The 13,136-nt window shown below is 48.4% G+C and overlaps 1 protein-coding gene across 1 annotated transcript in view; it reads right to left on the reverse strand.

Moving 5' to 3' along the window:
- The window catches only part of CAPN6 (calpain 6), a 56,749-nt gene extending 55,908 nt beyond the window's left edge, over positions 1–841 (reverse strand). The window contains exon 1 of the mRNA XM_082061703.1: positions 634–841. The gene's annotated coding sequence lies outside the window, so the exon portion shown is untranslated. The remainder of the gene's footprint in view (positions 1–633) is intronic.
- Positions 842–13,136: the final 12,295 nt, after the last annotated feature.

The following is a 13,136-nucleotide window of genomic DNA, read 5'->3' on the forward strand; positions in this document are numbered from 1 at the left end:
TGCCGGGAGGGACTGAGGACACTGGAGGGATCAGTCCCAGACTGATGGTTCTCTGGTCGTGAACCTTCTGCACGGCCCTGGGTGAAGGGCAGACAACAGACGGGCCGTGCTCTGCCCCATCTACCGCTGGCAGAGAAGCTTCTTGCTCACTGAGTGCAGGGCAAGATTTATCCCCCAACCACCCTAACCACAATCATAAGAAAAATGAGAAAGAAAAGGCCCATTTCAGCAACTCAGAGACAACAGAGATTTTAACAGAAGCAGAGACAAACGAGGCAGCGTTACCATCTCTCAGGCTACCTAGAATCGTAGAAGAGAATCATAGAATCATTTCGGTTCGAAGAGACCCTCAGGATCATCTAGTCCAACCATAACCTGACCAACTCCAGCACTAAACCATGTCCCTGAGAACCAAGACTAAACGTCTTTAAACCCCTCCCGGGATGGTGACTCCAGCACTGCCCTGGGCAGCCTGTTCCAATGCCTGACAACCCCTTCCATGAAGAATTTTTTCCTAATATCCAATCTAAACCTCCCCTGGCGCAACTTGAGGCCATTTCCTCTTGTCCTATCACTCGCTATTCCCCCTGGCTCCAACCCCCTTCAGGCAGCTGTGACAGCAATAAGGTATACCTGGATAAGGATACCTGGAGAAACACGATTCGAAGGCGTTGTTTGGAGTTATTCTTCAGGCGGGCTGGCCATGGGGGTCCGGAGCAGACGAACACGACTCCAGAGAAGCCGCGGCCGGAGGGACCGGCCCCAGGACCCCCTGAGGGGCACAAACCCGGGCGGGAACCGGCTACCGTGCGGGGCTGAGGGCACGCGGCGGGAACCGGGAGCTCGGAGCCGGGAGCTAAGGGGGCTCTGAGGGCTGGGAACCCACCCCGAGCAGCTGTGAGTAAACCAAGGGCACTGCCTGCAGCGTCACCACCTTCCCGCTGCCCGGGAGCGAGCAAGTGCCTCCGACAGCCCCGACCCAGCCCCGACCACGGAGAGCGTTCTGCCGGGGGCAGCCCAGCAGCTGGGGCCCGGGGCGGGGGGGCGGTCGAGCCCCCGTCCCGGTGCGGGTCCCGGTGCGGGTCCCGGTGCGGGTCCCGGAGCGTGACGGACCCGCCGCCCCGCCCGGGCGGCCCCGCCGCGCGCCGCTAGGTGGCGGCCTCGCCCAACGGTGCGCGAGCCGCCTCTGGCGCCGCGCGAGGCGGCCCCGCCCCATCCCGCCCGCCGCCATCTTGGAGCCGGGACCCTGTGGGGTTCCCCTGGCGGCTGGCAGCGGGTGTCGGGAATCCGCCTCCTGTGCACGGGGGTCCCCCGGTAGTGCCAGTCACCTGCTTTGTGAAGGGCCGGGACAGCGCCCGAGGTGTTCACAGAATCCCAGAGTGTCAGGGGTTGAAGGGCCCTGGAAAGCTCATCCAGTGCAATCCCCCCATGGAGCAGGAACACCCAGCTGAGGTTACACAGGAAGGTGTCCAGGCGGGTTGGAATGTCTGCACAGAAGGAGACTCCACAACCCCCTGGGCAGCCTGGGCCAGGCTCTGCCACCCTCACCCCAAACAAGTTTCTTCTCCTCTTTCAGTGGAACCTCCTGTGTTCCAGTTTGTACCCATTGCCCCTTGTCCTATCATTGGTCGTCACTGAGAAGAGCCTGGCTCCATCCTCCTGACACTCACCCTTTATATATTTATAAACATTAATGAGGTCACCCCTCAGTCTCCTCTTCTCCAGCTCCAGAGCCCCAGCTCCCTCAGCCTTTCCTCACACTGGAGATGCTCCACTCCATCATCTCCATTGCCCTGCGCTGGACTCTCTCCAGCAGTTCCCTGTCCTGCTGGAACTGAGGGGCCACAGCTGGACACACTGGTGTGAACTGGTTCACCTCAGCCTGGGCCAGGAGAGCCCTTGAGTTCACCTCAGCCAGTTCTCTGGGCACGTTCTGTGTCAGGCAGCTGGAGCTCTGGGGCTGGAGGAGGCTGGGTGTTCCTCCACAGCCAGCCATGGCGCCGGGCAATGTTTTTCCATCTTGTGGTCCCGTGGATGAGGTGGGTTTTTCCCCACAAGGCAGATGTGAGGCTGGCAGCGAGGGTCCTGCAGAAAGGCCCTGAGACAGATGTTACTAGAGGCACACGAGGAATGCGATATGCTGCCATTTACCATTTGTGTGGGCAGATGTCAATCGTGCTGAAAAACACACATGAAGATAAAACTCCCTCAGGAGCTTACAGAAGACAGGGGTTTCCTACTCTTTGAATTGCCATTTGTATTCTGAGTGTTGTGTAAACATTAAATATTTAAAACATTGCCTGTAGCACTCTTGTTTCTCAGTGGGATTTGGATAAAGCCGTTCCTGTCTCAGGGTCATGAGAAAAGCTCACGGGCTGAACTGTTTTACCTTCTCCATCTGAGCAGCCGAGGTCTCTAGGAGCGGCGTCCCTCTGAGACAGGCTTAAATCAAAGCCTCGTTTAACGTTCGGAGGAGTTGGATTCGGCCACGCTCACGCTCTGTGGGATGCTGCTGCGGCACGAACGTCGCCTGAGCCTTTCCCGAGCCCACCACGCCGCGCTGGGCTCCTTCGCTTCGTCTCTCCCGGGTACCACGTGTGCCCCAGCAGTGCTCATTGCAATTCACACCTGCTTGGGAGCCCCTGAGGTTTTACCTTAAACACTTGGCCACATAACGACTTTTTCTTTTTTAATTTAACGAGGGCCTGTCTTCTTGCAGTTTCAGATCTCAGCTCTGTTACTGATAGTGCTGGTGATTTCAGGTGCTGGTAACTCTTGGCAGCTGCTCTAGTTCCACATGTGAAACTCTTTACACAGAGTCTGGCATATTGATTATCCTTCTTGCTGACACCTGGAACCCAAGGAAATTCTAAGTCCACTTTGGGCATCTCTCCCATGTTTTGGCTGTGACTCCCCAGGTCACACACAAACCTGTGGCCACATCAGGAGTTGAAACCAGCTCTCCTGAGTTGTAGCCTTGTGGTCTAATTACTCTTTTCCTAGTGCTACTGCCTTACATTTTTAAAAGTCACAGCTGATCTACTTTTCTGACCAGCAGCAAAGTTGTCTTGAGTCATTTAGATTTAAAGATCAAGGATATTAAGGGCAGGCTTATTTTTCTGTATCTAAATCTGTGCCAAGGGGATGGAAAGGTGGTTTTTAGTTTCTGCCTTAATGGAATAAGCCATGAGGGGGATGCTGCACTTGTCCACATGTGCCTGTCCCACAGTACTTTGTCATGCGACACTAGCAAAAGGAAATTGTCCTTTAAAAGGAGCTGTGAGGAGGGCACAAGAGGACACATTTGCCCTTATTCTCCAGTTTTCCAGCACGTAGCTGTACCACCTCACCCAAAGAACAAAACTATTCACTTGCAGAGCTACAAAAGCCTGGCCTCATCTCAGCTGCATTTGGCTCATCTTCATGCTGCATGTGCGTGGAAATACATGGGTGGGCGACCTCATTTGAGAGTTGATTTCATTAGAGATCAAGTGTGTTCCTCCCCTCACGTATCTCACAGTTATCTTCTTCCCTGATGAGGACATCTTAATTAAAGCATGAACAATTTGTAACAGAACAGCATCTTCCAAAGATTCTCTTTTCTGGGTGCACAAATGCATTGTTCTTCAAAGGCCAGGCTGGCAATCTGTTTCTATAAAAATGAAGGTTTTATTGCTGCATCCTACTGTAGATGCTGGTCACCTTTCTAGGCAGTATAGCAAGAATCATGGTTCACAGGCTCATTGCAGATTTGGCTGTGTATGCAATCTCCAGTGGGAATTTTTCTGGTCATTACAGTCAGGTTGCTGTACTGTGCTAATACAAGCTTATGTTGGCTTTGCTGTTTTTTGCTGTTTTTCAGCAAATCTGGGGCATATGTGAATGGTATGTTTGTCCCCCTCCTGTCACCAGAAAGAACAATTGAGTTCCACTGTTGCACCAGCGATTGAAAATGTGATATCATATCATGCGTGGGAGGGCTCTGGTGCTCTCTGCCAGGAGCTGCAGCAGTTTTATAGTGACACTGCCCCATGTCCCAGAGGCACCGAGGCCACATCAGCGCGGTGATGCTTCAGGACCCTGTGCTGCGATGCTCAGATCTCTGTACCCTGTCCCACTGGATGATGTACGCAGGCTCTTAGTCACAGCTCCAGATTTTCATAAGCTTTTAAGGCAGCTAAAGATGCAGATCAGCCTAATGGGGCTGGTAAAGCAGTGATATAGTTAAAATGGTTTTGCAGCTCTCTGGAGGATCTCCCCATGGTTATGAACGCTTGTATCCATTTGGATATCTCTGCTTTAGGAGGTGAACAAACACGGACATGTTGTCCAGATTGCAGCAAGCAGGCAGCCTGCGGTAAGAGAAACTGCTTAGATTGCAGGATTTTATGATGGACGTTGAAGGCTGCACGTGAGAAAGCGATCAAACCCATGATTTGTTGCCCTGGGCTTCAGAAGACCAAGATCTGAAGACAGATGCTGAACATCGTTTCCAGTGATCTAAAATCCTCCTCGGTCTCCATGTACCGTTAAAAGCAGTGAATGTGCTGGGAACCCTGCGTGCCGTGCGCGGCAGCCTGTGTCACTCAAGGGTCCTTCAGAAACAACCTTTTTCTCCTCAGCTCCAGTTGTCTTCCTGCCTGTCACTTGGCTCAAAGAACAGAGGTTTAGCCAGCTGAACGGCATTTCCCATGGCTGTATGTGGGTGCTAAGAGCACGCTCTGAACACGTGCATCGTGGCTGGAGCACCGTTGTCAGAAGAAACTCAAATCTTTTCCAAGCATCTGCTCAACTGCCAGCACTCCTTTGGGTGCGCCGACTGTGGGAAGACCTACGTTTAAAATAAATGGGTTTCCAGCACAAGAAAGCAGCGGATTTGACTTATTTAGCATCCTTTACTAGCGCTCAGGTTTACCACCACCTTGCATCACCCTGGTGGCCTGGCTGGTGGGCTCTGTCCTGAGCAAAGCAGGAGAGAGAAGGTGCTTCTCTATCCTTGGGTGAAGGTGCTTCTTCGCAAAGACAAACCCCTGCAGTAAAACCAGCTGTACTTGGTGGCCTGGATGCTGGACTTTGGAGAGAAGGAGGGAGGGGATGTCACCACTAGGCCAGCACCGTGTCTGATTATCCCTGATTGATATGTCGTCTGATTATCCCGCTGGTTTCAGGTTCTGAGCACATCACACTAACTGTGTTCTTGATCACTGCTTGTACCATCCAAAGATAAGCATATTTTGCAAGATCTTTCCTACGTTTTGACCCCCAGACATATCAGCGGAGTCTGGGACACTCAGTGCCTTATTACCCTGCAGTATAGCCCCAGAAAAGCAATATCAACTGAAACAAAATGTTTGCATCATTTCATACATGCAGATTAGGGAGAAGCAGTCACAGTCATCGTGAAGCAAAATGTTCTGGGATCTCAGGGCAAACAGATCTACGTAAAACATTGATGGGAATTTTTAAATTCAGTAGACCTACAAAAATACAAATTAACAATGAATGATTATTGTTATTTTCAGTGGCAAAGGTATGTATATGCTAATTGAAGTCACACTCCATAAACCGTGAGTCCTGCCGCCTTGCACACACACAGTTGATAATCTCACAGAGACTGAACACAAGGGGTCCAGTTTGGTCACCATACAGAGCCCAGGTGAGCACTACTCGTATCAACAGGACTGCAAACACAGGGCTGAGTGCCTACAATTTCAAGTAACTGGAGTTCTCATTTACTTTGGGGGCTGTAAAATCAAACCTTTTTGATTTGGTGCTTTATTTTATGAAAACAAACAGCTGTACTACGACTCTTTTTTCCAGTGGATGTCTAGACAGTCACATCTGTTTGCAGGGCCCGCACTATGGTGAGGGTGATGCTCGCACAGAAAACCGTACCTTTGAGGTTTAGGTGTATTTGAGAAGGGCTGCGGTGGGAGAGCAGATGGCTGCAGTGCAGGACAAGGGACAGAGCTCAGACGGTAGGAGAAACCATGCAAATGATCTAGATTTGTTAACTTCTAAAGGTGTTTTGTTTACAGAAAAGATTAAACATCACTACATAAACCCTGAGCCATAGAGCTGATGCTACAACTGTGTTCACCATTTCACAGAGCAAAGCTGACAGAGCCAAGTAAATGTCCCATTACATGTGAATCTGGCTGCCATATTTTGGGCTGCAATTCAAAACCAGCAACCACAGAAAACTTGGATTATTTGCAGCTGACAAGCCTGACAGGCAGAAAGTGCATTTTCTTTGATTGGAACCAGATTGTACAGTGAGCAACGGCTGAACATCAAGTAACGGCAGTGAGGTCGAGAGACCAGCCAAAGGTTTTCCAACCAGGCCAAAACATTTATTTCAGTCCAAACAACTGACACCACGCAGGGCCAATGCACTTGAACCTTGACCTTTTGGAAACAAACCCTGGTTTGCTGCTCTGATGAACCAACATATTCAGGATACCTGAGGTGCATTTCTGTATAGATGCGAGCTGGTGTAGGAGGAAGGCTGGACTTTGGAAACTTAATTTTGCTCTACTTCACATATCTGTAAATCTGCAGTAATTTCATATATGTCAGTGGGATTCATACTAAGACAGCAGTGTCATTTCCACTGGTTTGCAGTGCTGGTTGTTGGTGCCACACTATCACCATCTAGGTTTCCTCTTACTGCTCTCTAGAGTCCCTGGAATAGCTGTGATGGATGCACACAGCATGCTAAGGGTTTTAAATCTGCCATTTCCAGAACATTTTTACATAGGCAGGAGCACTAGCTCTTCGGTTTTCATGGATCCCATCTAATACGTAGCCCCTAGAAAAGACACCATTGTGCTTTGTTTGCTCTTGAAGTGCACAAGACACCAGCGGAGCATTTTCTAAAGTTCTTGTTCTGCTTTTCTGATAACATTTGCTTCAGTTTCAGTTCATGCACATTCAGATAAAAGCTGTTCTTAGGGTGTTTTTCTTAGGGTGCTTTTATTCTGGGAACTGCAATTTTTTTCTAGCCTAGTCTTTCACCGCAAACAGAGCCGTAGTGTGTGTGCTGCTTCTGGCCTGGCCAGGCACGGCACCATCATCACACAGGGGTGCCAGGAATGGACCCGCTGGGCCCATGAGTTGGTAGCCCCGGTGCTGTTTGCCAGTTGGCAAAGCATCTCCTCTGCATCCAGAGGGCAAAGAGCACAGCCGTCCCTGGGCTGACGTGTGCTGACCACAGGGAGAATGAAAAAGATAAAGGGCTCCATCTGAGCATGAAACATTGGGAAGAATCTGAGCTCTTCCACGGCAGCCCGGTGTACAGCGGGGATGGCCAGGGCTGACTCACCACATTCACTTTTAATTCTGCAGATGTGAAGCAGAAACAAGCAGCAAAGCGCCTTGTATTATATAATTAAATGAGGTCTAACCCTTATTAACATTTTTCAGGGCTTACAAGGCAGAATGTTATTGTCTTCACTGTGGTTCTGACAGGGTAGCTGTGAAAGAACTTGGACCTTTTTCAGGCCTGTGTGGGAAGGCAGGACAAACACAGTCTCTCTCTCTCAAATCTCACCAAACTTCCCAAAGCCAACGTGAGATCATTCAGGCCTTTCCCAGGCCCTTCATGCCGAGGCCAAGTTCAGATGGGGGCCGGATCCTGCTATTTGGAGTGCACAGTTTGGACTGAAGTGCTGCCCTTACCTGCACCATCTCTCTCCCAGCGGGACCCACGCTGGGCTCGGCCCTTCAGCCGAAGGGACGGGTCTGACACAGGTTGGGCTGTTTCAATCAGGACGATGTTTCTTTCCCAGTCTTTTTCTGCATTTGTACAAGTAGGACGGATTTGGGAAAGTTGATGAATCAAAATGAACAAGTACCACTGGAATTAACAAGTCACAGTCAACATGCGCTTGCCAAATAAAAGCATTGGAAAGGTTTTATCGGCCTAAATATTGAACCCAAATTTTATTTTTTGAAAATGACATTACACACATCTTGCAAATGTACATTTAGATGAGAAAACAATGAGTAACAAATATTGAGAGCAAAGCTATAAAGTGGACAGGTTCTCTGCTGCATGGCATTGCATTACAAGAATACTCAGACCTGGGATGGTTATTACAAGTAGTAAAAACAGTTCACAACACCTCACAAAAAAGGAATTGTTTTCTAGAAAGTCAAATCTTCTAACAAAGGAAATTCTGTTAAGGGAGAAGAGGCATGGGGGGTAGACGTGTGGATCTAGGTCCATTTTGTGGTTTTGTGGCAGGGCTTTGTGGGGTTTTTTAAAATCCATTTCTTACAAAATCCGTCTTTGTGAGTGACGCCTCTTTTCCAACCCTTTGACTGTTTCCTGTGCTCCGTTGCCACCAGAACCACAGCTATGAAACAGTAAACCCTGCGTGCTCAACTCAGAGCTTGGCATGGAGGAACTGTCTACAGAGCCCCAGACAACGTCATTCCAATACCCCATCCCCACCCCCTTCCGCTGTCTATCCAGGGGAATCAAAAAGCGTGTGCAAACTCCGCAAATCAGGGGCCGCGGGACCAACCTGTGTACAACAACCACCGGGTGTGGAAGCCACGGCCAATACACCACGTGCCACATGCCTCAGCTGCAGAGGATCAGCAAGATCTCCTCGGGTACCAGTGACACAAACTCCAAAGATTTAATGCGTTCCCCAGTTCAAGCAGAGGCAACAGGTGACTGATCTCCATCTGTTTTACTGGGAAAGTTAACAGTCTAATCAAAGTGCCAAGATGAGGCGCTGTGAGAAATAAGTTCACCAAGAGAACCTGTTGAGAACTGCTTTTCAAACCTTGTTGTGTATTATTTATGCCCAAATCTGTACTTTACAACCACGAGAGAGACAAAGACAGAAGAAGAGAGAGGGGGAGAGAGAGAGAGAATCCTTCCAGGAGGAAAGGAAGAGCTAATTAAGGAGAGAGAGGTACAGGACCATGCATTTACTCTCAAAAGCTTGTTCACGAGCAAGCTAACATTTCTAACACTACAACCACTCATCTACATCTGTTTGCTAAGTAACTGAGTTCTACCTACAACTAGGGAGCAGAAGGGGGCTTTTTTAATCGTTTCTTCCCCCTCCCTTTTAAACGTCAATAAAAATGTTTTCTGTACAAGTTGAATGGCACAAAAGGTGGTTAAAATGCTAAATAACTCACCACAAATGGAGAATGCAAAATTAGTTCAAAACATGCATGGACTGTGTACAGGTAAGCGAGGAATCATTGGCATAAAGCTGCAATATATTACAAGATGATACAGTTGAGATCTTTTGGAATAACCTCTGCTTGTTGTGTCCCTGTAAGAGAATTTCACTTAAAATTCAGTGTAAAGGGAACTCAAGGTATATGGCCAAGCAGAAAGTTAACTACGGGCAACATCATTTGTCTGAAGAGAAGAGCATTTCCCCTCGCCTTCCACGCGCTCCCCCAAGGTACAAAAGTCAACGTGATTAGGATTGCTGCAGGTTTGCCAAAAGAAAGGTCAGATAGATCTGTTTGAGGAGAACAAAAACACCTTTTAAATTAATAGCTCTTTGTACAATTAAATACCTTATTATTTAAACAAAAACAAACTGAATTTTACCAATCCCAACAAAACAACAACCGAACCCTTACCACCCACGTGTCCTCCAAGGTTATGTACACAGAGTTTAAAGTATACCAGCTAAACTTTAAACCTGGCTGCCCCTCCAACGCCCACCTGCTGAACGACAATAGAAAATACATTGTGGCCTCTCAGTTATATTATATTGCAGCTTTGTTATTGATTATGAAATCATACGAACTCAATGGATGACCTAAGACAGTAACCCGTGACCAAGGTGCGGCCGAGCTGCGGGTCTCCGTCCCTCGGCACCCGTGCAGCCGGGCAGAGCCGCGGCCACGGCGGATCCTGCTCTTGGGAGAAGAGCGGCGTGAGGAGCTCGGGCGGATGCGATGAGAGCTGCTAACCCCGGCTTGTGATGATATTTGTGATTCAGAAAAGAGGCAGAGGCTAGCAACAGCGAGGTCAGCAAGCTGAGAGCCCTTTCCTGTGCTTCTGGACTACACAGCGTCGTAAAGAGAGAGTATCACGGAGGGGAATGTGGCGTCATTTCGGAGAATAGAAGGAGTTTTGGCTAGATGGGATTTCTGTTTCTAAAAGACCCTAGGTGTCTTCTAAACTGATAATTGTCGCTGTACTAGTACTGCCACGGTGATAAAGCTGCTTGGATCACACATAATTTAAACAAGAAGAAAACTAACAAGAATTTTACATGTCAGAATTTGGCATGTAATTATAACTCACAGGCTTTCTTGTTCTTACATTCAATACTTCTGCTTCACCTTATCTATAAACACCAATTAACAGTGCAATTAATTCCCTAGACATTCTTCTTTTTAAGGAGACACATCATTAGACATCACACTAAATCTGGAAAAAAGCTCTTTTGCTGTAAAGGGGAGCGGGGGGGAAATAAAAGGTGTGTGGTGCTCTGCAACCCCTCAGTGACTGCGTAGCCAACGTGACAGACAGAATATCCCAACATTGCAACTGCCACCTGCAAAGTGAACTGAGTGAAACACCCATCCGTACCTGCTGTGCAATGGTGGGAAGCAGATGGAGAAAAACAGCCAGGCTGGAATTAAAAAAAACAACCAACCAACAACAAAACCCACAAAAAACCTAAACCCAAACAACACCACCAAAAAACTCACTCAGTGTTCCACAGGGATTCTCTGGAGTTAAAATTCTTCAGTTCCAGAACTGGGCCTGGGCCCAGCTCAGGGTCATTTGGCCCATTACAGACATTTCCTCAGTTTGACTCTGCACGTGGGTGCCTCAGAAACTGGGGTGTTCAGAACCAGGGTTTGGTTCAGGTCACCCCGAGCACCGTGTTCCATTCTGACCACACATGCCAGGTGAATCACTTTGCTCTGCAACAACCCCACTGCTCCAACGTGGCTCAAATTAGTCTCGATTTCCTATATATAATTGTCGCAAAAGGAGATGCAAGAACCAGCCTGGATAAAAACTAAAACCAGCCTTGAGTTTAGATGAGTCATCGAAAATGAACCAAACCTTCCTTTTCACGTTCAGAGCCAACCACAAAGGTCTATTCTGTTTGGTACTAGGTGGGGCTAGGAAGAGAAATGCTGTTTCTACCTGTGTGAACCTGCTGGGCTCAGAGCAGGTCTGTCGGCAGACGGAAGGGAGAGCGAAGTGAGATAAAGCCAACTCTTTAAACAAGGAACCTTCGCAAATCAGGGTCTCCTCTATATTTTCTGGTTCTAATTTTCAGTTCTAAAAGTTTTAAGATATTTCAATAAACAAAACTCTTTCAGCTTTACCATTAACTACAATAAAACTATACAAAATATCTCCTCTTTATAACTTGCTATCAGAGTGTTCGTACAGGAGATCACCTTACGGCTGGGGTCAATGAGGTTTTCTCTGCAAAGTCTGCAGCTGTCACCCAGGAAACTGAATCTGCACTTAAATAATCAATCAGACAAGAATTATTGACAGTAATCAATCTTTGAAATAGGAGACTGACCTTGGACCAAATGGATTCAGCTCCCTTAATTACAGAGGAGCTTCTGCCTGTTTAAAGCAGCAGAGAATTAGGTGTATTGGGTTTCACTAGTGCTATATTGAGCGTCTGAGAATCTACAGAAACAAAGAGGTACAATATTAATGCAAAAAAAAAAATAAAAATCTGAGACTAAACAGCAAAAAATGTGTTCAAATAAGTCAGTTGTTTTGCCTTTTAGGATTAAATTCACAAGCACTGTAACTCTCCTGAATTTAGAAAAAAGATCTCATGAGAAAACGGGTGTTAAACACAGATCCCCTTGTTGAGCGTGGACTTCACTGACTTATCGACCGCGGCAGCTCTCGCATTGGGGGCTGCGCATTCATGGAGGAGTCACCCAGCCCCTGCTGCACAGCAGCGCAAGGGAAGCCCCTCCAGGAGCACCCTGGGGCTGCTCCTTCTGCCAGGGTCTGCTGGCTCCCCGGAGCGCTCCCGCCGTCCTTCTCCCAGCCACCCCGATTCTTTGCTACTTTTGATCTGACGGGGAGGAATAAAAATAAACCCAAAGCCCAGGTTGGTGCTGTCATTCAGCAGAGGGCTGGACCTTCCCTCCCCGCTTTCAGGGATGACACGTGCTGGCAGGAGATGGAACAGGAGCAGGGGAAGAGCTTCAAGCCTTAAGCTCTGCTGCCTGTGGCCAAGTGTGACCTTATTTCTGCCATGGGAGTGGGACACACAGTGGTGTGGCTGCATCCCTGCTTAGATACCTGCAGGGGCAAGAGCGCGCTCCCCACGCAGCCGGGAAGCCCTGCTGCTCTCTGCCCAGCCCAGGCTGTGGATCCTCAGCCCGCCCCAGCCTCCCCTTTTGTTTCTCTCTTAGCTTTCTTGGCTTTTGTCTGTCCTTAGTCCCACACAACGGCACGGACGCTTCCAGCGCTCTGCCTCATGCTCTCCCTTCCGTTTGATTTTTTGTGAAGTTCAAGCTCATTTCATCATTCAGTAAATAACTCCTAATAAACTTCCCCTGCCATTCCTCTTAGAAAGAAGTCTCGTCTCTTTGTTTCCCGTGACACTGGCCATCACGGCATCTTTCTCTAATGATGCCAACTTTCTGTTTTTTAGCCAAGAGACTCTAATTACTGCAAACATTTGTTAATTCCCTTTGGGCATCCTTCTTCTGCAGTCATTTGAGTGATAAACTGTCAGACTTGGGGAAACTCTAAACTGCCTCAGGAGTCCTGAGTTACAGTTCATTGAGATACAGAGCAAGGGCCAAAATAGGTTAATTCAACAATGTGCATTAAGCAATGAAACTGAAAGGCAACTCTTTCCCATGAAGCCATCTGGCCATCAACACTTTCTAAACAAGAAAGCTTTCAACAACAGGCCCACTGTTTTCTTGGTAGAAGGCCACTGAAATCACCAGCCTTATTTATCATTTACAAATACAGGGCTCACATTTTGGATGGTAACACGAATTGCCCCCAATATGTACACGTACGTGTGGCAAAAAGAGGGGCAGCAGGGGACTGCATTCAGGCCAGAGGTGGCAACTCCAGATGAGAGAGCGGGTTGCTGGATGAGGCCGTGGCCCTGCTCCGGGGTGCTGCTGCC

The sequence above is a fragment of the Streptopelia decaocto genome (genome assembly GCF_964273445.1).
Source record: "Streptopelia decaocto genome assembly, chromosome: 10".
In the NCBI taxonomy this organism is placed as follows: Eukaryota; Metazoa; Chordata; class Aves; order Columbiformes; family Columbidae; genus Streptopelia; species Streptopelia decaocto.